Source organism: Micrasema longulum, unplaced genomic scaffold, assembly GCF_059751315.1.
Source record: "Micrasema longulum isolate JH-2025_06_02 unplaced genomic scaffold, ASM5975131v1 h1tg000278l, whole genome shotgun sequence".
NCBI lineage: Eukaryota > Metazoa > Arthropoda > Insecta > Trichoptera > Brachycentridae > Micrasema > Micrasema longulum.
In genome coordinates, this window is record NW_028277482.1 from 596,873 (window position 1) to 621,913 (window position 25,041).

Genomic DNA, 25,041 nt, shown 5'->3' on the forward strand with positions numbered 1-25,041 from the left:
ACATCACTATATATATGCATACAGATCTCGCTTCCTTTACATTCATACATCTTCTCGTGCACGCGCACCGATTATTCCGATTTTCAACGTGTCCATCTTCAAGTATTTGTTGGATTTGGTCATGCCATGACTTTCTCGGTCTTTCTCTATTTCTGCATCCATCAACATTCGCATCGTAAATATTTTTAGCCGTTCTTTCGCTGTCCATTCGCTCTACATGTCCAAACCAGCGCAGAGCTCCTTTCTTGATTTTGTCGATAATGCTTATCTCAGCCTTACATAATGTACGGATCTCAACATTTGTGCATCTATCGTACATAGTTTTACCACACATTCGCCATAGAAATCGCATTTCGACAGCATTCAGCCTACTTTCATCCCTGTTTTTCCAGGTCCATACTTCGCTCCCATACATCAGGTTTGGGACCAGGGCTCCATTGTGAACTGCTGAAATTACAACGGGCATGGAGAACATTTTACAGAAGATAATATGGAAGTCTAGGCATTTACGGGGCTTATGGCCTGTCATTGGCTGGTTCAAAAGGATACTTTACAAACTGTGTAATATTTACACATTCTGCCTATGTTTAATCATCCTCATAACTGGTATGAGAAGAAGTATGAAAATTGAAAAATTGTTTTAAGGCGTTGCCTAGTAGGTGAATTGGTTCAGCCGGATGAATCTCACCCACGTGATAAAGGTTTCAACAGATGGAAGAGTTGAGGAAGTATGGACGTTTAAACTAGGCAGAATGATGAAAGTTACACAGTTTGTAAAGAGGCCACTTAAACCAACCAATGACAGTTCATAAGCCCTGTAAAAGCCTAGACTTCCATATTCCCTTCTTAAAATGATTTCCCTCTCTGTTGCAACAAATTTAGAATAGGCAAAGCATTTAAATATTCCATTTAAATAACATGGCCAAAATAATGAATGTTACACAGTGTGTAAAGTGGCCACTTAAACCAGCCAATGACAGGTCATAAGTCCTGTAAATGCCTAGAATTCCATATTCTCTTCTCTAAAATGTTCTCCCCATCCTTGTTGTAATTTGTTAGTTTATTTAAATATTCACTTTATATTTTATTGTCAATACATATATTATCGAAATCCAGACTGTCTACAAACATTTAGGCATAGTCAAAACATTGTTGCTTTGCCTATTTACGATTTGAGTTTGTGTATATGTGTTCAAACGCTTTTTTTTCTTCAATTTTTAAGTAGATACTTGAAGATTCCATGGAAGGTAACAACTGGTAATGGTCGTTCTTCAAATTAGTATGAATATTTATTTTATTAACGTAAATAATTTTGTTTAAATAAAATTTAATTATAATAAATTTATCTATGACATTTTACTCTTCATTCACAAAATATTACTAGTAATTCTTAATTTACCTTTTTTATTTCTCTTGTCGTAGATCATTTAATATATTTTCAACGACTAATTCACGAACATGTCCGTTTCAAATATAAAATAAAATTTAAAAACTTGATACCTGACATCTAGTTAAACAATGCAAAGAAATCGTAAAGCAACTTATTTATTTTTCACCCTCGTCCTGATTCAAACAACCCTTTCAAAGTGTCGATTATTCCCTTATTATGACGCGTTTTTTTCAGACAAAGGAAATGCCTACATACATTATTTATATTACTCAACCTGCAACAAAATAAAAATATGTAGGTGCTTAATTCATATTAATTTTGAAGGGGTAGTTTAACGATTTAGCGGAAATGCATTACGTGTATTTTATTCGCCTTAATGACAATAATTTTAATGCATTTTCGTCTTTACACCTGTTCAAATGTGATTTCAACTATCCAGTGCACTCCGTACAAAATCGAAGATAATGTCATTAATATTTTGGATGTTTTATACAACACCATAATTGTGTTATAAATAAAAAATAAAATGTAATATTTTAGTTATTCAATTTCACAATATGCTCACGGGGCATTTACAAAAATAACACCAAAGTGGTAAATATGTACCAGTAGCGTGCCTAGGGTTTACCAGTAAGGAAAGCCCATAAATATATTTTTTTCATTCACTTGTGGTGTAATTCACCTGATGGCCTCGTAGTATAGTGGTCAACGTGTTTGCCCACCATGCAAGAGGTCTCGGGTTCGATTCCCGACATTTTTGACATAAAAAAAAAATTTAAAGGGGTGTTTTTACTCTAGAATATGTTATAGTCTCTGGACTGGTACCTGAAGCGAAAGACTGATCATCTTACCTTCATGTAACAAAAATGATCAATATACACTGCAATTGGTGTACCAATGCAGTGTTCTATGCACCATTAGATGCGGAAAGGGAATAATGATGTATGCTTTCTTTACTACAGCAGTTGTACAGTCTACAAAGCATCCAGACGGCATATTATAACGAATAACAATATCTTATGAAAATATACATAGGATAATCTTTCTGATTTCGTTTAAATAAACGAAATAAAGAAAACAGAATATTATTGTTTACAAAAGTTATTCCTCAGATATCAACCATTACCAATCAAATGCAACATCAATATAATATAGCATGCGTAGAGTTGGATAATAGTCATCGGAAGCCATAGATACATAAACACAATAATGATAAATTATTATTGATATAGGATATAGGAAAAGGTTCATTGTAGATAGGCAAATAAAAACGGAACGTTGGCCATCTCTGAAATCATTTTATATATGACGTTTGCACAAAAATGCTAGTGAATTATTATAAATCTTAATCAGTACGGGTCTTTTATTAATTCATATAAATAACTGTTTTAAATTATCAAATTCCGTAAAAAAGAGCATAATAAACAATCTTAAAGTACGTTCGATACAAAATAAGAGAGGCGCTCTCTGCTAACTTTACCTCAAAGAAGCTGGCTTCAGTTTCCCATATAAAACTCAACATATACAGACAAACATTTCATGCATTTACTGTTTGCATCACAGCGAAGGTAACCCCGACAGAAAATTCACCAGAGAAGGCGACGGAAAACCACTATGGTCATTTTTTCCCAGGAATCACTACGGCGAGTACATTAATAAGCAGTCGTCCTGGCCTGTTAAATATAAAATTAGCGCAGGACAGATACATATGCTTTCGCTGTAGTGATCGCCAACGTCGGGGGGCCCGGTAAGGCACTAGAAGAAGAAAGAATCACATGCGAATTGCGACGTAAAAGCAGCATAAGAACCCAACATCAGTGAGTGACATAAGAAGGCATATACCCGTATGCAGAGACAAAACTTAAGGTGAGGAAAGTACATTCTAATTTCAAATACAGAGAATAACCCGCAGGTGAAGACAATAGAATGTACTCTCCTCACCTTAAGGTTTGTCTCTGCATACGGGTAATAGTGTCGTTCGCGCACATGAATTTCATACGGTTTGGATCTCGGGATGCAAACAGAACGAACGTCAAACAGGTCTCTTTATGCGGCGCGAAATTTAAACAACGAAATGAATTATTTTTAAGCGTTAGATCCAGATTTGATAATTTTGAAATAAAATTAATAGACAAGTCCGGCTTATGGGTTTCTATGGAAATACCGCCACTGATATGTACATATACCACCCAAATTAAGGTATTTATTTTTTAAATATTTTGTATTTAAGTAATTCTTATGTCACAAGAGAATCGTTATAACGAACACTGGTAGATCAGACTTCCACTCAGATTCTTCTAATGCAATAGGTTTAATATGCAGTACCATGGAATAAACTCTCTTAAAAATCAAAGAATAATGTTAGGCCAGTAAATTTTAAACAAATTAATAAATAATCAAATTGATTCCCCTAATCTACTTGAAAGACTTCCATTCCGTGTGCCATCTAGACCGACAAGACACAATTTTCTGTTTTACACAGACAACGCTCAGCAAATTATTTAAAACAATCTACAATACCTAGAATATGCGAGCAATGTAACAATAGATTTACCGAGGCTGATATTTTTTATAACAATGTAGGGTAAACCAGGGTATTGTCGGCACTTCTCCGATATTTGGCACTCTCTTATTCAAACTCAAAAAAGATGGTTAATAATTTTAGTATTAAAAACAGAGTACTCAAATTTATCAAGTTTAATTATAATTTTAAATACTGACCATAATTAATCGTTAATTATGTTGGTATTCCTATTTAAAACCACATGCAAAATGTGCTCTACTAAATTTTCAAATAGAAAAAGCGTTGCTATCTTCATCTGATTCAGATTGAGTTATACTTTGTCTTTTTGTAATAATATTAAATCCATTCAATAATCATAAAAAATAGCATGTCTTTTATTTTTTCCAAATACACGGAAATTTTAAAGGCACCAATAAATGTCAGAATTTCTGTGCCAATTAATAACTAGAGGTGCCACTAAATGGCTGAAATAGTATATTTTCAATCATCTTTATTTATCTTTAAATATTGTAAGATCCTCTGAATATCAATTATCAACTAACATTTGTTGATGCAATAAATAAACGATTACATTCAAATGATTATTGTTTAATTAAACAATCATCATAAATAAATATTGACTCAATCAATACGCTTAAAGTGCCAATCATTGGTGGTTTTATGTAAATGTAAATTTTAGTCAAAAATCATAGAAATATTGTGAGAACCAGATATTTAATTATTTTTTTACATATTTTTTATTTCTTATCTTTTACATTTGTTATATTTAACCTAATTTAAATTATTGTCTTAAGTGTAAACATTTTTTTCTGGTGTGCATGAGTGTCCTAAATTAATATACTACGAAATTATCGATATTTCTGTACATACTGTTTGTTTACCCTATATAATAAATAAATATCTCAAAAAGGAACATATTTTATAAAGTTCGCAAGACGTAATTCAACAATGAATACGTTTCCTAAAAAGTGCCAAAATATGTGTAGGAACTAAAAAATAATGCTGAAATGCAAATAAAAAATTAAAGTCGGCGTTAGAAAAAAAGAGAAAAAATGTGAGACATTATTATTTACGTACACGGTGATAAAAAACAATGCATAAAGAGAAAAAAATTGGATGACATAGGCAGAATGTTAAACATTACAGTGTGTAAAATGATGACTTAAACCAGCGGCAGATCATTAGCCCTGTAAATTGCCTAGACCTCTATATTTCCTTCTTTAAAATGTTCTCTATCTCTGTTGCAATATGTTGAATAATTATAAGATACACATTCTATAGGCACGCGTGTCACTTAAGAGTACACTCGGTACCCGCATACTTTTAAAAAACACATTTTGATGTAAGAAGTTACTACTTTATTTTATGGTGGTTATCATGTCCGTTCCCTTGACTGAGCGTGAGGCGTCCACAAATAGCCTCAACGCGTCTCTGTCGGCTCTTGCGGGGGTAGAGAACGTTTTGCTGGGGCGTAATTCACGTACTAGCAAAGCGTTCTCTACCCTCGTGAGAGCGTTCAGAATTCTATCCCAGGACTAAGGAACTTGATCCCTTATAAAAGATATTCTGTCCAATTCTTTACTATCTTATAAGCCCACAATATCAAGTTTATTTGTAGCTGCTCGTCAAACTATTATTGACAATTCAATTCCATAAATTAAAAAAATACTTTGTTTATTTTTATTACCATAAACTTGTTTTTTATTTTTTACTATTATATCAAATTGCATTGTAGTATTGGCAAATTCGCATTTCATAGATACATATTTTTATTTCTTATTTTTTCGTGATAATATATGCTTGCTTGTTTATTCATTTAACTTAAAAATGTCTTTCTTGCTTACCGTAACACTTTATTTATTGTTTGCTTTACATAATTTATTTCATAATCTTTGCATTTTTTTTATATGCTTACTGATTTTTCTTGCATACCTTTGTTATAATTGTTTTTTTTTTTTTTACCTTGTAAAACTTTTTATTATATCCTTTTTAACTAATTTCACATATTTTTTCTATATATTCTGTGTTTATTATTTAGTATGTAAGCATGTATTTCATTTTTTGTAAATGCCTTTTGGGCGTTAATGAACAAAATAAATAAATAAATAACTAGGAAAGCATTTGTATAATTAGAGGCAAAGAACACGAACAACCTTAAATTCTAGTTTTAGCATTTTGGTACATATTTGAAATGACTGATTTCAGTAGAAAATTAATCGATTGTCAATTAATTAACGAGTCCGGGCAGGGCCCTATTTGCAATGGGAAGTTAACAGAAATTATGAATAAAGTAAAATGGAAATTTCTGTAGGAAAAAGTTTAGGATCTTCTATTTAAATCGTGCTCATTACATGTTACCGAGGAAGATATTTCAAATTTGTATAGCTACAAATATTTACATTTTCTAAATTTATTGCAACAGAGAGGGAAACACTTTTGAGGAGGGATTAATTCACCCGCGTCAATAAAGATTTCTGCTCTTTAACTTCATAAATATAAAAAAGTAATATTTATTACGAGTATATGGCCAAAAAAAAGTTTAGTTTTAGAATAGTAATTTTAAGGTTGTTTGATTGGTTATAATTTATTTAATTATTTATTTATTTTTGCACCACAACAGGCCAGGAGGCCCAATTACAGTGGTGAATTACATGACAGAACGCCCAGGCTTGAGAAAAATCACATTTTAATTTTTGGGTTCTCACCGGGAATCGAACCCGGAACCTTTCGTGTGTGAGTCAAGCGTCTTGACCACTACACCACGGAGGCCGCCAATAATAAAGTATTTAAATGTGTATTCTAGAAAATACACACTTAAAGGATAGATTTATTCTTTATACCTTCTAAAATTCATTAGTACATTTTTATTTGTGGTAATTAATTTTATTGTACACAACATGTATTTATTTTAGGTTACTCTGATCATTGTTGATATTGAAAGGAGGGGAAAAAAAGTTAAAATTAACTGATTTAATTTATATTTTTGTAATGGTTTTGCAGCAATCAAAAGTTACATACGTTCATAAATAATGGAAAATCTAAGACAAAAGATGAATTAAAGTAATATTGATATTAAAACATTGATTTCAAGACAGAATGGTGAATGTTATGCAGTGTGTAAAGTGGCCACTTAAACCAGCCAATTGCGGATCAAAAACCCTGTAAATGCCTAGACTTATATATTCTCTTATTTAAAATGTTCTTCATCTCTCTTGATATAAATGTACAAGTAAAAGTACTAACATGTAATAAGCAAATATTTTTTTACAATGACATTAGTGTATAATGTTTTTTATTCTAAAAAAACACTGAATTTTGAAAAAAAAATTGATCAAAGCCAACATGAACATGATCACAATACCAGAGAAAAGATAAAAATTAGACTCCCATTTAGAAAACGGGCGAAGTCACAAAATTCAATTTTATAAAAGGCAGTAAAGAAATATTATCGACCTCGTGGTGTTGTGATCAGCGTTTGCCTACCATTCAAGACGTCTTGGGTTCGATTCCCGACATGGTTGATGTGAAATATTTATTAAAAGGGGTGTTTTCACAATAGAATATTTCATAGTCCCTGGACTGGTACCTGAAGCGTAAGACTGATCATCTTACCTTTATGTAACTAAAATGATCAAGGTACGCTGAGATTTGTGTACCAATGCAGTGCCCTAAGCACCATTAGGTGCGGAAAGGAAATAATGAAAAAAATATATATTAAGGTAACAGGAAAAAGCATTTATGATATTTTTTTTATTAAAATTCGTCAAGGATCGTAAAACAACGATGCATATGATTTTTTCAAGTTTACGTGAGAGCAGTTTGATTTTTTTTTTGGGATTTTATGTCACAATAAGTGCAAAAGTTTACTGTTTGATACTCCGGTATATAATATATATATGTATATTTTATTTTTAAACCTGGAAAAAAAACTTTATATAACTTTTTCAATATAAAAGAAAGTCAATGTCCAATTTTTTGCACATCCGTCGTTGTTCTACGATCCCGACGATATGTACATACATTTTTCTTAGTATAAAAATATGTTTATGTGTGCCCAACTGCAACATCAAAAAAAACAATAACAAAATATAAATAAATTAATAAAAATACACTAACTACTGTTCTATTTTCGAATAGTAAATGTTTGTGTCCCCTTTAAAAACATCTGCGATAATGTTATGGAACAATTTCAAATATTGCACCTGGACATAACGGACGTTTGGCGCGTGGCAACACCAAACATCACAAATCCATACTGTTACGCGCTCACATACACATACACCCTCATATCAATTTATCCGAATATCTATGTGTCGGTAAGTGTCACAGTACAAACCCAAAAATATAACAAAGACGACCATTGATCAAATTTGTGCCGAATCTGTAAGAAATCGGTTATATTTTTAGATAATTTTTGAAATTGAGTTTAAATTTCGCACTCCCAGTTAAATTAAATTATTTTTCAACAATTCTTAAGTTTGTCCAAATGTTTGTAGACAAGAGGATCAAAAATAAAAGACTGGAAAAATAAATCAAAACAATGTCCCAGATCTGCCTTATACGAGTATACTCGTATTTATAGAATTAAGAATAGTCCAGAAGGAGCGTAGAATCACATTAGAATACATCGGACTGTGTCTAATAATTCCCCCACTATGCCCTTCTTTCGCAGCTGGCATTCGTGAGGTCGCAGTGTAATGTTGCACGATGGGAAAAAAAATATCATAACACAAATGTAAGGTAAAAAAAAAGCAATCTGTTAATTTCTCTAAAATGTTATTGTGCACGCGGAAATATTGATTGACACAACAGAGTAGATAAGTAAAGAGTCATTTAATAAGAATAATTGAATTAATGAACTTTAAACTTAAAATATAAAACAAATTTTATTTTACATAAAACGGATTTTTTTATCTCATGTTAAGTAATATTTGATGTTTTGAAGATAATGTCGGTCAAATGTCCACCAAAGAGTTTTTTGATCCGAGATCCAATTTTCATTAATTCTCTCATTAGATGAGCTAAATAAGGTAAAAAAAATTACGACCCTGGCAACACTAACGAAATTTCCATTTTGTTTCTTCGACAATCTGACAGATGGAAAAATAATTCAATTTTTATGTAATGCATTTTTTACATACACATTAATTTGCTAATTACTCATGAAATGTGATTGCATAGCAGTATTCCTACACTTTAAAAGGACACAACACGGCATAGTAGAATTCAAATCAGGAATTGCGTACTGAGCGATGTCTACAAAGAAACTAATGGGTCAAAACGTAAACCTACTCATTTATGAGTAGTTGAGTCGCCTTCTGTTTGATGTGCGTATGTGGTTTCTGGACTATTCTTAATTCTATGCTTGTACCATACAAGGAAATAAAGTTATTTGAAGAAATGCCAAAAAACATAAAAAATTTGAAAAGTGTAAATATATTTAAAATTGAAAGTAAAGAGGATTTTATGTAAAAAATACCAGGTGAGGTGTATTGTAAGTAGTGAATATACGTAGGTTTATATATAAAGAAAACACTTTAAATATTATAAATTAAGACAATAAATGCACAATAGTGATAAGTAATGTTAGATTAAGTATAGATGTAAATATTGTTTTAGACTATGTTGATCATAGGAAGCTGTTAATATTGACATATTACAACAGAAATGAAGAACATTATAGAAAAGGGAATATATAAGTCAAAGCATCTACAGGGCTTATGACCTGTCATTGGCTCGTTTAAGTGGTCACTTTACGCACTGTGTAACATTCACCATTCTGCTGCTCCTTGGCCCAGGTAATATTGTAGATAAATCCAACTGGTCCAAGACGAAGTATAAAAAATTTAAAATATTTTTTGCATCCATCAACGTTTGCATCGTAAATATTTTTAGCCGTTCTTTCGCCGTTTATTCGCTCTACATGTCCAAACCAACGCCTTTCTTGATTTGTTCGACATTTATGCACCTATCATGCATAGTTTAACCACACATTTGCCTGGGAGATCGCATTTCGACAACATTTAGTCACATTCATCCTCGTTTTTCCAATTCCAAACTTCGCTCCCACACGTAATATTTAGAACCATGACTCCATTTTAAACGACTAATTTCGACTGTGTGACTAACATTTATTTTCCAAGGTTGATTTTAGTCCACTGTTCACCCTGTTCTTTCTCAGCAATTTCATCCCTAGTAAACATATTTCCCAGACACACAAATACATCTACCTGTTCCAGGACAACAGTGTCCTCTTTGATTAAAAAAAAAAACATTAAATTCATAAAAAAAAGTAAGGCAAATGACTAAACATTTTTAAGGTGGAACAAAAACAAGTGATAAGCAGTTAAACTATGTCAAATGAAGAAAAATTTTATTACAATATATTAATTCTTGCTGATCTAGTAATGTTACGAAATTGTACAATGAGCGATATGTTATGTTTTGACATAAAATGTTGGTTAAACAAAGCGTTATTTAGCATTTTTAAGGCTTCGTTTTGACATTTGGAATCCATATTGAATTACACAATGCTATGTAAAATGATAAAAGGTATTTAAAAATAATTTAGGTAACAAATAGACAATGTTGCCAGCGCTAATATTGCCGTAGATAAGCCTATTAGTCTAGAAGAATTTCGCACGCAAAGCACGAGTAGATACCTGAATATTTTTTTTATTTTTATTAATTTAACTTTTCGTGCATACATATTTGTACATTTGCGGACTTGTAGCCTAATGGCAATTCCTTCCGACCAACCAATAAACTAAAAGACGTTAGGTTTTTACATATTTTTTTATTTATTTTGTATCTTGAAGCAGGACACAAACAAACATATATATCATGCTCTAATAATAACAATGAACATATATTTGATTTATAAGTTGTTTAACAAAAAATTCTTAACCTTGAATTTTTATTTTGATATTTTTATTCTTCATAAATGTTTTCCCCATACCATAATATTTTTTTACTGCCTTAAATAAAATTTGGATCTGATTTTTACATTTTCTCTGGTATTGTAATCATGTTCACGTTGGCTTTGAACATTTTTTTTCTGTGTTTTTTTAGAATCAAAAACATTATACACAAATATCATAATATTGTTGAATATTATTTGCTTTTATGTTAGTGCCTACTTTTAATTCATTTACAAATATAATTTAAATGTCAAGACGTATGCGAGAAAATATAAATTAATAAAACATAATTGATATTATGGGGTTCAAACTGTCAGTAGGGTCTCAGTGAGTCATATCTTGCTGGAGGGTGTGATTTTATAAAATGCTGCGAACGCCCAGTTGCATTCCACCGGCAACACTACTGACTAGTCCTACTCGTTAGCGTCCACGTCGAGAACTTCGGGCAATGGGATCACACTCATAACGGTGTGATCACAGCAGATAATGAGAGGACGAAAGGCGAGTTTCTGGCGCCTCCAAACCAGAACCAACCAGAAGGTGACCCCGACAGAAAAATCCACCAGAGAAGGCAACGGGAAACCACTCTGTTATTTTTTTCCCAGGAATCACTATGGCGAGTACATCCAATAAGCAATTGCCCTGGCTGCGGAATACAAAAGTAACGCAGGACCGAGATGCTTTCGCTGTGGTGATCGCCAACGTCTAGGGGACCTGACAAGGCACCGCAAGAAGAAGAAGAATTGATATAAAAATAGAACTAGAAAGATAAGTAATACATAAATTTATCGATATTAGTCTTTAATGGGAAAAGGAAATAAAGAGAAAGGAAAAAAGAAGAGATTAAGGAAGAAAAGGGAGATTTTTCTTCGGCATAATTTATCAAGATTGGCGAAATTTAAATACTAATAATTATCATACTCTTATCCGGTGCAAAGGGCACTGCATTGATGCACTACATTCAACATCTATCGATCATCTGTTCCTTGAAGGTTAGGTGATCAGTCTTACGCTTCAAATGCCAGTCCAAAATATCAAAGTTTAAAATATTATTTTCATCAAATATTTCACATCGACCTTCACGTCAGAAATCGAACCCAGGACTTCATATTAATGGCAGACGAACACGCCAACCATACACAGCGAGGCGGACTTATATTCACTCGATTTATTTTTAAAAGATGTAAAAATATATTTTTAAAGTTTGAAAATTGCAAAGTTTTAGATGGGCAGCTATTTGCTAAAGAGGCACTTGTGAACTTCTAGAAATCTGTAGATAAAGTCAGGACACAGCGAAATATATAGACGCGATCAGCGGGAAGGATTAATTTCCTTGGCCCTGCGACTCACTAAAAGCTTGCCTAAAGAAACATTACCTTCCTGGCTCCGAAATTTTTTAATCAACTTTCGGCAGCCATAAAAAACTCCACAAGTGCTAATGTATTTAAGAAAAATGTTTGCAATTGGTTGCTGCACATCGATAGGGACGAGGTTGTCAATCTTTTTGATCAGCGAAAATTGACAAATCTGCTTTCCTTCCATACTTTTATTTGCTTTTTATATATCTTAATATTTTTATGTTTTTTCACTACGTATTTTTGTATGATTCAATTAAGTACTCACTGTTATTTGGCATATTATTCATTACTCTCATTTCATACTATAGTAAAAAGTGAGTTTCTAGAAACCAGACCTCAATTATCATTTCAATTATGCTTTTTTTCGATTGATTTCAATGAAACTATTATTTTGTATATTTGATTATGTATGAATCTACATTTGTATAATTTGTATTTTAATATTTATATCTGATTATTTTTTTACATTGTCTTCTTTGGAATTTTATTATTTATTATTTATACTTTGTTTTACTGGATCGTTATTCTATTGCATCACATATCATTATAATTTAATTGAATTAATTTTACAATGTATTTTTTATTGAGTTAATTATTATGGCTTGACACAGGCACAACCTTAATTTTTTAAATTTGTTCATTAATATTTAAACGAGTGTAATTTTGAATGAATAAATAAATAATTTTCTTTTTTAGTAATTCTCTGGCAACACCATCTATCAGCTGTCAAAAATGTTTGAACGCGTTCCATTCTTAATTTTAAAATCCGTTAAAATTACTTGCGGCAGATGTCCATACGGAATACTGCACACACAGTGCAATAAGTCACCCTAAGAAAATTACTAGAGCACAAAAGACGCCGCTCACATTCCCATTGCGATCCCAGTGCAATGTACGATATGTTTCTCACGTGGAATGCGTTTATAACCATCGACTAACATTGAAGTTGTAAAATGATTTAGTGTTGGTAAAAAGGTAGTTTTTCAATGCGTGTTCAGCGATATTACGAACTAAATTTAAATAATACTTTTTGATTAAGTGGTTTTATTTTGCTTGGTCGTACGCGCATTTCTTTTCGTCTACGGCGGGGACAAAGGCAGATGTTCAAAATATTATAAGGGTAGGTAAAAGTGGGAAACGGAACTTTTATTGTTCTATATTTAAATTTAAAATCATTCATCATCATCATCATTCCATGTCCGCTCCGTAGTTGGAGCATATGGTATCCACAAAGAGCCTCCGTGCATCTCTATCGGCTACCAACTCATTTGCGTCCTCCCAAGTCAGGTTCTCGTCCCGAAGTTCTGACATAAACTGCCGACGAACAGTCAGCAGTGGACGTCCAGAACGTCGAAAACCTGATGCAATGTAAATTAGGCGAGCGTGGTTAGGGCTCTCAGGGCCCCGATTACAATAAGAAGTTATCATTTATCTTCAATTTTGTCAACAAAGTAAAATTAAGTTTTCTGTGTGAAAAGCAGAATGCATGCATTTTTTTCTTACAAACATGTTCAATTATAGGTTACCGACGAAGACACTTCAAATATTCATGCAAATATACTCATTTTCGTACAAAAATATCGGGTTTTCTTTATTCGACTACCAGTTAAACTTAACTATACTGAAGGTATGCATACCATGGAATAAACTCTCTTAAAGATCGAAGAATTATGTTAGACTAGTTATTTTTATACAAATTAATAAATAATAAAATTGATTCCCCTAATCTACTTGAAAGACTTCCATTCCGTGTGCCATCTAGACCGACAAGACAAATCTTCTGTTTTACACAGACGATGCGTCAACAAACTATTTGAAACGATCTACAATACCTAGAATATGCGAGCAATATAATAATTGATTTACTGAGGGTGATATTTTTTACGAAAATGTACGTAAATTTAAGTAAAAAATCATTGAAATATTGAGTGAAGCAGATATTTAATTAATTTTATTATTATATACATATTTTTTCATTTCTTATCTTTAACATTTGTTATATTTAACATAATTAAAATTATTGTCTTAAGTGTAAACAATTTTTTTCACTACTCACATGAGTGTCCTATACTAATATACAAAAAAATTGACAATATTTCTGTACATACTGTTTAATAAAATAAATAAATCATAATTAGAGGCGAAGAACTAGAATCCCAACCGTCCATGCGCTCTGTAGCTGCGTAAGACGTGCTGGGATATTTATTTATTGTGCAGCGGCCTTGAGGTGATTTTCACAAAAATGGCGCTATGTAAATTATCCTAATATCAACAATATTTCGAGTTTGTCAAAATTTTTGTGAGACTTCTATATTACCTTCTCTAAAATGTTCTTCATCTCTGTTGCAATATGTTAATTATCCAAATATAATTTGAATAAATAAATAAAATAAATTAAAAAATTATTAATTTAATTATCTGCTCAATAATCAATAATTAAAATATTTTTTTAAAAGCCCTTCAGGTACTCCAGCGTCAAGTTATTTGAGGAATTTGAGATCTTAGATGTTAGACAATTATATATTTTTAGAATAATGATGTTTTTGAAAGCAAATTATTCTATCAAATCCTAAAAGGAACACTCCCACACTACCAGAAGTCAAACTAGAGGATGGGTCATGGGGTCTACCACAAACTCTGAATTCGGGCACAGAAATTTCCGGTTACTGGGCCCTAAAATATTCAATATGTTACCCGAACATTGCAAAACCATGACCCGGATTCAATTTAATTAATTTGTAAAAAAAGTTACTGGGTTTAGCTCGAGAAAAAACGGTAAATTTACTCAAAAACATTCTTAAATAATAAATAGTATAAATTAATATTGTATAACTGTATAGTTAATTAACTAGTATGTAGTAATATTATTGTTTATTTTGCATTAAAATGTCTGCCTTAAAACAGGTTGTATGTACCTAGTTAGGCAGACTAGACATGATCCAGAGAAATCTATTACCCAACTGTGTATTCAGTAGATAAAGTGATTGTTAGTTTTGTTAAAAAAAACCTTATTATTCATTACATATAATTATTATTATACAAAATACACTATAACATAAATAAATCCAACAAGGACGGACATGTTATGTACGTGGGAAGATGACAGCGATATTTTATAACCGCCAACATGTCTGTCTGTAATCATCCCTCCAACTCATCCCTGCCCATTGTAGCTTGTAATGTAATAATGACATAATGCGAAGGCGCGACGCAGCACGTGGGCACACGTGCTTCCGTGCATTATGCCCCGTGTATCAGTTTAGCGAAACACGCGCCAGTTATGGCATATGGCACGCCTACCCGACCGAGAAGTCACAGGTTCGTTATTCACTGCCACAAATTACCATAATAGTTATACTTTTAAAAGCCATTCGATAAAACCACCCTGTTGCAATAGATTCCAACCTTTATAACCTTTTTGGAGATGGAACCTTGCTATGTCTACAAATACTTCAGATTTTTATTATATAATGTATTTTTTATTTACCTACATACTAAAAAAAAATTGGAGTTCTGGTGCTAACTCTTTATTATGGGAACTACTACTACTATCACGCCATTTCTCCGTAGGGGTAGGCAGAGTAGGCACACGTCCATCCTGGCATACATTCCTAGCTTATTTCACATTTATACATATTGTATCTTGTCATACATGACATGACATTTTGACATGAGCAGACTTAAGATTTTGGTTTATCTGATCATGCCACGTCTTCCTTTCCCGTCCTCGTCTCACGTTGCAGTTCATTTTCGCCGTAAATACTTGTTTTACCAGTCTTTCGTCGTCCATTCGTTCTTCATGACCAAACCATCTCAGAGACCCTTTTTTAATCTTATCAATTATACTTGACTCAGATTTACACTCTCGCCTGATTTCATTCGTAACCCTGTCATACATTTATTTCCCACACATTTGTCTAAGAGATCGCATTTCAACCGCGTTCACTTGGCTTTCATCCTTCCTCGCCAGTACCATGTTTCACTTCCATACATAAATGTTGGGACTAAAAATCCGTTGTGCACTGCCAGTTTAGCTTTGGGAGCGAAGTATAGAATAGGGAAATATCATTTTTTTTTGCATTTTTAAAGTAATAAAGGTCTATGAATTACTGTCCAGTAAAAAAAACTTTTTGTTACATAAAAAATATTTTTAAATTTGTAGTTTTTAATCCCCGAATAAACGGTCATTCCATTGGCCACGCCCCTAATACGTCACGATTCATGTTTATTTGTTCCTGCCTATTAAAATTTGTTCAGAATTTTTTTATTTGTTTACTATTTATTTATATATGTATGTGTACATTTCATCATTCCATACGCCCTTCGTAGTTGGAGCATAATATGGTGTCCACGAAGATCCTCCAGGCATCTCTGTCGGCTGTGAGGTCCTGTGCATCCTTTCAAGTCAGGTTCGCGTCCCGTAGTTCTGACATGAACTGCCAACGAACAGTCAGCAGTGGACGTCCAGGACGTCGAGAACCTAAAGCCTTGTAAAGTAGGCAAGCGTGGTTAAGGCTCTCAGAAGGCATTCGCAGTAGATGGCCAACCGCATCGCCTCCGCTTGATGACAGTTGTCACCGAAGTATTACTTCATTCTGCACAAAGTCAAACCACTGCACACTTGAGATTCTTTTGAGACACCTATTCTCAAAACTCAGTATGTTACTGTTTTAAGCCCTAGTGAGGTGCTACGATTTGCACGAAAATAGGTGCTATGCAGGCGTTATAAAATAACTAGCCTGTTTTTGAAAAAAATAAATATGAAAAACAAAGACAAAAAAAACTTAATCTCCTATACATATAAAACAAACACCACATTTTACACACATCACTCCATGAGCCACACTCCACACCGCAGATTTCAAAACAATGGAGATGTCAACACAAATAGAGTCACGTGCACATTTTGTTGTCCTGTTCAGAAATCGTATTATATATTGTGTTGTGAGCGTAATTGGCGCTGTGTTAGGTTTATGTTTTTAGTAATAATATAATAACAACAATAGTATTATAACAACAATAGCACTACATAATATAAATAAATAAATAAAATAAACAAATTTAAATATGAGTTTTTACACTAAAATATTTCATACCGGGGAAAGGGTAAAAATCAGACTCTCATTTAGAAAAGGGGCAAAGTCAAACAATTCGATTTTATATAAGGCAGTAAAAAAATATTATACCATGGGAAAAAACATTTATGTTAAAAAAAAATAACAAAGTTTAAACAGAAGGTTAAGATATGTGTTAAACAACTTATAAATAAAATACATTTGGACATTGTTATTATTGGAGCGCACGTGAGAATTAGTTTATGTGTGCTCTATTTCAAGATTAGAAATAAAATAATTAAAAAATAAATAATCCTAAAACTGCAACCCGAAGCGTAAGACTGATCATCTTACGAATGAAGATACGCTATATACATACATAGGATATCCGTAATTAAAATAATATTGTTACTTACTTGAAAAAAGGGAGACTTCTAAAGACTTTAGAAAAAGGTGACCATCTGCAAAAAAAACATATTTCATTATTGGTTCGGCATCACTTCGGATAATTGGAGTGGATAAAACAAACAAATAAAGACAACATTAAAAGCGTTATACGGTGTGCACATAGGCCAACGACTGGTCATCAGCCCTTTACATGCCTAGACATCCGAATTCCATTCACGAAAATGTTTTACATTACTGTTTTATATAAATATTCCGAATTTTGGAAGCATTTCTTGAAATTTTTATTTAGGTATTAAAACGTGATTGTTATTTTTTTATCATCATCGGCAGAATGGTGAATGTTACGCAGTGTCTGTAAAATAGCCATTTAAACGAGCCAATGATACAAATGAAAGGTTCACTTTTTTTTCTATATATTAGTGTCATTTTGTTTTCTAGAATGAGTTCAGTAAAATGTAATAAAAACTAACATTTGGCTCCCCGTCTCATAAATTGTATGAAATAAATTTGGAGTCGCAGGTACCAAAAATCAGTCAAATCAATTTTTATCAGTTGAAGAAAGTTTTTTTTAATATAAATTAGACGTTTTTTGTATTATTTTCTATAATTGTGTATTATTCTTTTAACATAAAATGATATATGTTTTTTTCTATTACAATCGACTTTTTTTACATTTAGTTAATCTTATAACTTTAACTTTTCAAAAAAGAGCTATCTCTTGTGCTTAGAGAGTGACTAACACTGTTATAGTTATTTAGTTATTTGAAGTTATACAATTTCAAATATACATGAGAATAAAAATAAAATATTATAAAAATAATATAATAAAAAAAAAATAATAACACAGTAATACTAATTAAAATAAAATGCTGTTTTAACTCGGGTTATAAATAAATAGTTTGAATTTATTGATTCATATATTAGTTTTAATATTTTTAGTTCATGAGGGAGATTATTACAATGTTTTATTCCTTTAAAAACAAAACTATTTTAACCATGGCTTGTGTGGAATAATATAAATATAAATTACACTAATTGAAAAAAGTTTCAATTTTATTTGTTCATGTATATATAAATACTACAAAATAGAGATCTTAATTCATACATATGGAAATAATTCAAATAAAATGTCAGTAAAATGACATATTTATAAAAATAGCACGTACGTTAACATAATATCTAGTAACAAAAAACTCCCTCAAAGGCGTGAAAAATGTCAACATCCAAAGTAATATTGTTCAACAAAAAGATAGCCCTTCCAACAAGCATGTCTTGTATATTGAAATGTGAAACAGTCTATGTTATAAAATAAAAGCTAATGCTTCGCATAATTTCAGGGTTACCAACATGAACGCAGTGTCTTACAAATAAGGTTTATTTATCGTTTTGCTCTCCTCTAAAATTTAGCCCATTCTTGCCGTGCCCTTTTATATCATAAGCCCGGTAAATGACTTCACTTGCGTTTTCCCTTATTTAAATTGTTCCCTGTCTACGTTACAATATGCAAGTTAAAAGCAATTATTCCACTTCGTATCTGTAAATCTATAAATAACAGTCATGTCATACTTTATTAAATATATTTAAAGCGGTTATTCAATTGATCGAATTCAATATATTGTGTCAACATACTCCGATACCCTCTTTGATAATCAAATGCCATAAGTCAATATTAATAATAATGAAATAAAAATGCTATTAACTCGGTGCAAACTGTTCCACTTATTTAATCGGAAATTTTAATTTACACGACACAACAGTGTTTTTTAGTTATGGGTGTATGCAGCGCTTCTTCTTCTTCTTTTTTGTGGCTTTTTCTTCCTCGCTACTTGGTCGTTCTAGCCAGCGTTTTGTTATACATTTTTTTTTTCATATTTCCACTTTTTTATGTTAGTAAGTTATAATATATATATGAGGGTAATATAAGCAAACTTAGAAATCTCCATTGAAGGAATAACTGAGATATTTGCGAAAAACTTTGGAAGAAGAATTGTGAGATTTAAAATTTGTGTAAAAACAACATTAAATTTTAATTAGTATGAATGTATTATTGCTTTATGTTTTTCCTTTATATTTCCTATGTTTTTTTTTTCTCATGTATTCGTATTTAAAATTATATAAGCTCCTATAAATAAACAACTCAAACAGTGTAAGTCTAGCACAAGAGTTAGTCTCTTTTTTTGGAGAGTTACAGTAATAACATTTACTAGATGTGTAAAAGTAGATATGTTTAGAATTTCACAAAAACATCTACTTTTTATCAAATTTATTAATATTTCTTTTTTTTTTTATTAAAAAAAAAATCTAATTATGCTTCACTAACTCAATGGAGAATGCTAAGTTTGCGGTGTCAAGTAGCGTAATTGAAAAATTTGAACAATTTGTTTCTTTTTTGGGTGATACCGTGTGTTAGATTTGTTCCGACTTTTCGGCTACCATTGCAGGAGCCATCTTCGGGGTAAATTAAGATTGTGTTTAATTACTAGTAATTTGTACCGTGTCGCAGTCGGCAGTAGGCATATTTCTATTTGTTTTTGTAGTACGTAGAACGTAGTGCTGGGAACCATGTTGAGTTTAATTTAAGCCCGTCGTCTTTGTTTATGTTATTTGGGTGTCTGTGTATTTCAATTGCCTCTTTTATTATTCGTGCACTGTAATTACTGTGTTTATGTAAAATTTTCGGTTCGAAGGAAAAAATGACCGGTATCTATAAAGTGTTCCGCTATTGCGGATTTGTCAGGGTGCCCAAGTTTACACGCTCTTTTGTGTTCGCCAATCACTCGTTTTCCCCTTAAGATGGCTCCTGCAATGGTAGGCGAAACGTCGGAACAAATCCAACAAACACGGTATCACCCTAAAAAGAAACATATTCATAACAGTGACCGTGAAAACCTTCGCACCTATTTAATATATTTTCCAAATTTTCGTAGACAAGAACTGGATTCAACCCACCGGCGAGTTAGTATTATTAATACAGAAATTAAGTATTATTAATACAGAAATTAAGCATTATTAATACAGAAATTAAGTATTATTAATACAGAAATTAAGAACATTACACAGAAAGAAATAGGCAGTTACATGGATTAACCAGCCAATAGCGCGTCATAAGCCCTGTAAATGCCTTCTATGCTATAAATATTCCCTTCTATAAAATGTTTTTTAGATCTGTTTTAATATGTTAATATTAATAACCCCCCAACAGGGTTGAATCCTGGAAAAAATTGAACAAACTCATAATATATTTTTTTAAATATCACCATTCCCCTTTTAAAGCAAAATAATACGTTGCACGTTGATACACATGTCTAATATTGCCTCATGGTGTAATGGTCAGCGCGTTAGCCTGCCATGCAAGAGGTCTCGGGATCGATTCCCGACATGGTTGAAGTAAAATATTAATTTAAATGGGTGTTTTCACACTAGAATATTTCATAGTCCCTGGACTGGTACCTGAAGCGTAAGACTGATCATCTCACCTTCATGTAACAAAAATGATCAAGATACGCTGCGATTGGTGCACCAATGCAGTGTCCTATGCACCATTAGGAGCGGAAAGGGAACGATGATGATGATGATGATATTTAGTTTATTGTACAAACGTAATATGCAGACCTGCATATTTGTTATTCATATAAATTGCATAGTCATAGTAAACATAATATTATTAATTAATAATGTTACATATTCAATTATACCTACTAGCTTACGATTCGCAACGTATTATTGGAAAACCTTGAAAATAATACATTTATGAATAATTAATTGCTAGAAACTGTGTTTATTAATAACATTATTCTAAATTAAAATCATCATATTTGATATCACGTGTTTATGTTTATTCGAGGTTTAATCATTAGTGTTGCCATATATTATATACATATACTCCTCAGAGGGTGGAATACAAAGGCTTATGTATAAATCACTGGACAACTCTGCTCCCGAATAGTGAGTGAACTATCTTATCTGAGAGAGCTCTTCCAACCTCTTTCACAACACGGACTATCTCTTCGTTCTAGTAACTAGAGAACCCTTTTAATACCCTGTCATCGCTCTAATTTTCTTGCCTGCTCTTTCACAGTAGTAGCCACTCGATTGTGGAATAGTCTACCCACTAATGTTAGAGCGCTCCTTCTTTATTTACATTTAAGTCAAGATTGAAATGTCACTATCTAAATATTTAAATTGTTCCTTTATCCCACTTCTTTCCTTCCCATCCCCTCTCCTCTCTTCATAGTATAGTGTTATTTTTTTATATTTGTAGTAAATTGTTAATTTGTTACATATTTTTATTTTGTTGATCTTTGTTTTTAATTTTTGTATAAAATTGTAAGATTTAATATGTCCATGTATTTGTAATTTTCTCAAACTGAACGGTTTAGGTAGGTAGGAAGAAATTGCCTTAAGGCAATATTCCCGCCCTTATATATATAAAGAAATAAATAAACTATGCATTCCAGGTGAACAAGCTGGCAGGCGTCTAACGATTAGATCAGCTACGTCTGTGAGAAAAAGTTATTATACGTCTACGCATACAGCGCACTAAATTCAGTGAACGCGCATTTGCGGTCGCAGGCCCTATAGCATGGAATTCTCTCCCAGCAGAAATGCGAGGCTGTAAGAGTGAAGTGATGTTTAAAAAAAAACTTATAATCCACTTGTTCTTTAGAACATTTGAATAAATCCGTAGCATGCCATAACTAAATAAATTGATTTGATTATATTACAAATGTAAAAGCTTCAATTAAATTAAATTAAATATAGAATCACTTTGTTAAGCGCCTTTGAGGTATAATATTACGAAAATGGCGCTGTATAAAATATCAATATTATTAATAGTAATGAAGCAAAGTGTATTCGCATGCAAAAAATAGAAATTCCTAAATTTCTTTATTCTCTACCTCCGCGATAAAATCCATAATAGCACCCTGGTATTATAAACACAATTTCAACGCGTTATAGCGCGTATTTAGTACGTAAATAAAAAAAAAATGTATATAATAGTATGTACATACGAGTACACATATACATTGACAGACGCCTAGGCGCAGTTGGTTCGAACTGGTGTCGCGGGTTCGATTCCCGCCAGTTGCAAGAAAAAAAATTAAGAAAGATTTTTATCTCAATTGTTTTGGGTGTTGTGGTGTATTTTTCATTACTTTTTTCCATATCCCCTCTATCCTATCTGATGACATGCCTCAAAATAGTGACTTACCGGGTTATTCCTATAATTTTTATTTTATTTTTTAAACATTTCGGTATTTAAAGAAAATTCGATTAAAGGTGCAAGAATTATTTCTTTGGCAAATTGTTATATATGTATATATTTACATACATAAGTTTATTGTACATTATTTGAGACATAAGTCCTAACTCCGTGAGACTAAAAGTCCTGTGTTGAGATGGGACTAGCGATTAGTTGACACAGACAAATGAGTATATCACCACAAATATAGGATCAAAAACATAAAAAACATTTTTACATATATATGGCACATCAATATGGTAAACAGTAAACTCAAACATTCTGACGGAAGGCCTGTTGACTACTGTCAACAGGCCGGCTTCTCCTGAAGAGTTTTCAGTGGTTTCTTTTCCACATGAGCAAATGCTGAGAAGTACCTAATTGGTCCACATTAGAATATCCTTCCTGATCCCAACAGTTTAGCTAAAATAAAGTAATATAATAGCAGAAAAATCCTATTTTTGAAATGTAAACTTGTATATTATAAGCAAGGTAAACAATAATGCAACTCTTTTATATTTTTTTTAAAACTCATACATTTGGAAAATCATCAAGGAGTTTCCTACTCAAATCCCTCCCACTGAGGAAAATCCAGTCCTTAACTACTTTCTTGAAAATAGCTTTTGTCCTTGAGAGCTTAATACGCTCTTCCAAAATATTGAACACTCGCGGTGCGATAAACGAGATATGTCTCTGAGCAAAAGTCGTACGGGTTTTGGGTATGACACAATTCATGCTCTGGGAAAACCTCGTACGGACATTTTGCTGAGACCTCTCCTTATTGTTCGACCAGAAGTGTGTGAGTGCTTCTTTTAGGTACAGTTGTCTCATATCAAGAACCTTCATGCTTCTCAAAGAATTTAATTGATAGAAAACAAAGAATCATCGAAAAAAGAAATCAAAATCTGTCTGAAACTCACTAGCGTAAAAGAAATAAAAAAATGTGTATAAAATAATTGAACACTCTACACATATATACACGCATCTACTATAGTCCTCTTTAGAACAGATAATCGTAGTGAAAAGGACTCTTAAATCGATTTTGTATGCGTTAAAAAAAAAGCAAACAAACGATCTTTCGGTCGGTGCTCTCAAATTGCATTTTATTCATTCTACCAATTAGCGTACAAATACAAATATTTGTTTTGTCTATTTTTAAAGATGCTAAAATTGTTATTAAATAACTTATTGCAATGTGTTTGTTACATATATAAATGCTAGCTTTCATAAATAAATTGACAGACCAATTATCGAAGACGTGTGAATTTTGCTCTCTACTGCGGGTTCAAATTCGAAAGTTTACAAAAAATCGGAATTTGGAATCATAAAATAATTAAATAGGTTTTTACAATGTGCCCACACCTTCACATTTGTTTTATTTTGTAATTAATTTAATAGCACCAGCAAATTAATCTTTTTTGTCGATGGTTAAGAAAAACATATTTTGTGAATCCAAACAAAAAATTAATGATCTCTTTGTTTTATAGTACAAGATTCTATTGATGATTCTGCGTTTAGATATATATTTTTTATTTATTCATTTTTTTCCGTCATATTCGGTATCAAACAATAAAACTTATGTGTCCTCACCGGGTCGACGATCTCCACTCAATTTCTGTCTCCAGGATTTTCACATGAGAGCAGCTAAAAACACTTGTCCATGGTTCTGCTTCCATTTCACACACAGAACAGTATTCTTCACCACCCGGACACAGACATCATACTTCTCTTAAATTATTATAAGTAATTTGCTAAAAAAATCTCTAAGGACGTAAAAAATAAATAAATATATCTGTTTATATTGACGAAATCTTTCTATGGTTAAATCCACTGTCTACAAGGATTCAAACATACTAAAATTATTGAAAATCAGACTTATAGGAGTCGCATAAAATGGGTACTACATTTTGCGCAAAATAGGTAGGAATACAGTTTTAACAAGTCTTATCCGCCATCTTAATTATTATGCGTTTAGACATGTTTATTAATTTCTATAATTACATACTTACATATATTATTCCGTTATAAATATCGATATTACAGACGTGTATTCCTCCGTTATATACACGTTTCTTCGAATTAACCAAGTACCCATTAAAATAATCATGATTAGTAGTGGCGGCTAAGAAAATTGGTCATTTTTAT

General features: G+C 32.0%; 1 protein-coding gene across 2 annotated transcripts in view; it reads right to left on the reverse strand.

Annotated features, from left to right (window-relative positions):
• Positions 1-25,041, reverse strand: part of insc (spindle orientation adaptor protein inscuteable) — a 99,909-nt gene that overhangs the window by 31,432 nt on the left and 43,436 nt on the right. For both annotated transcript variants that reach the window (XM_088224298.1, XM_088224300.1), the window contains exon 2: positions 17,663-17,707. The gene's annotated coding sequence lies outside the window, so the exon portion shown is untranslated. The remainder of the gene's footprint in view (positions 1-17,662; positions 17,708-25,041) is intronic.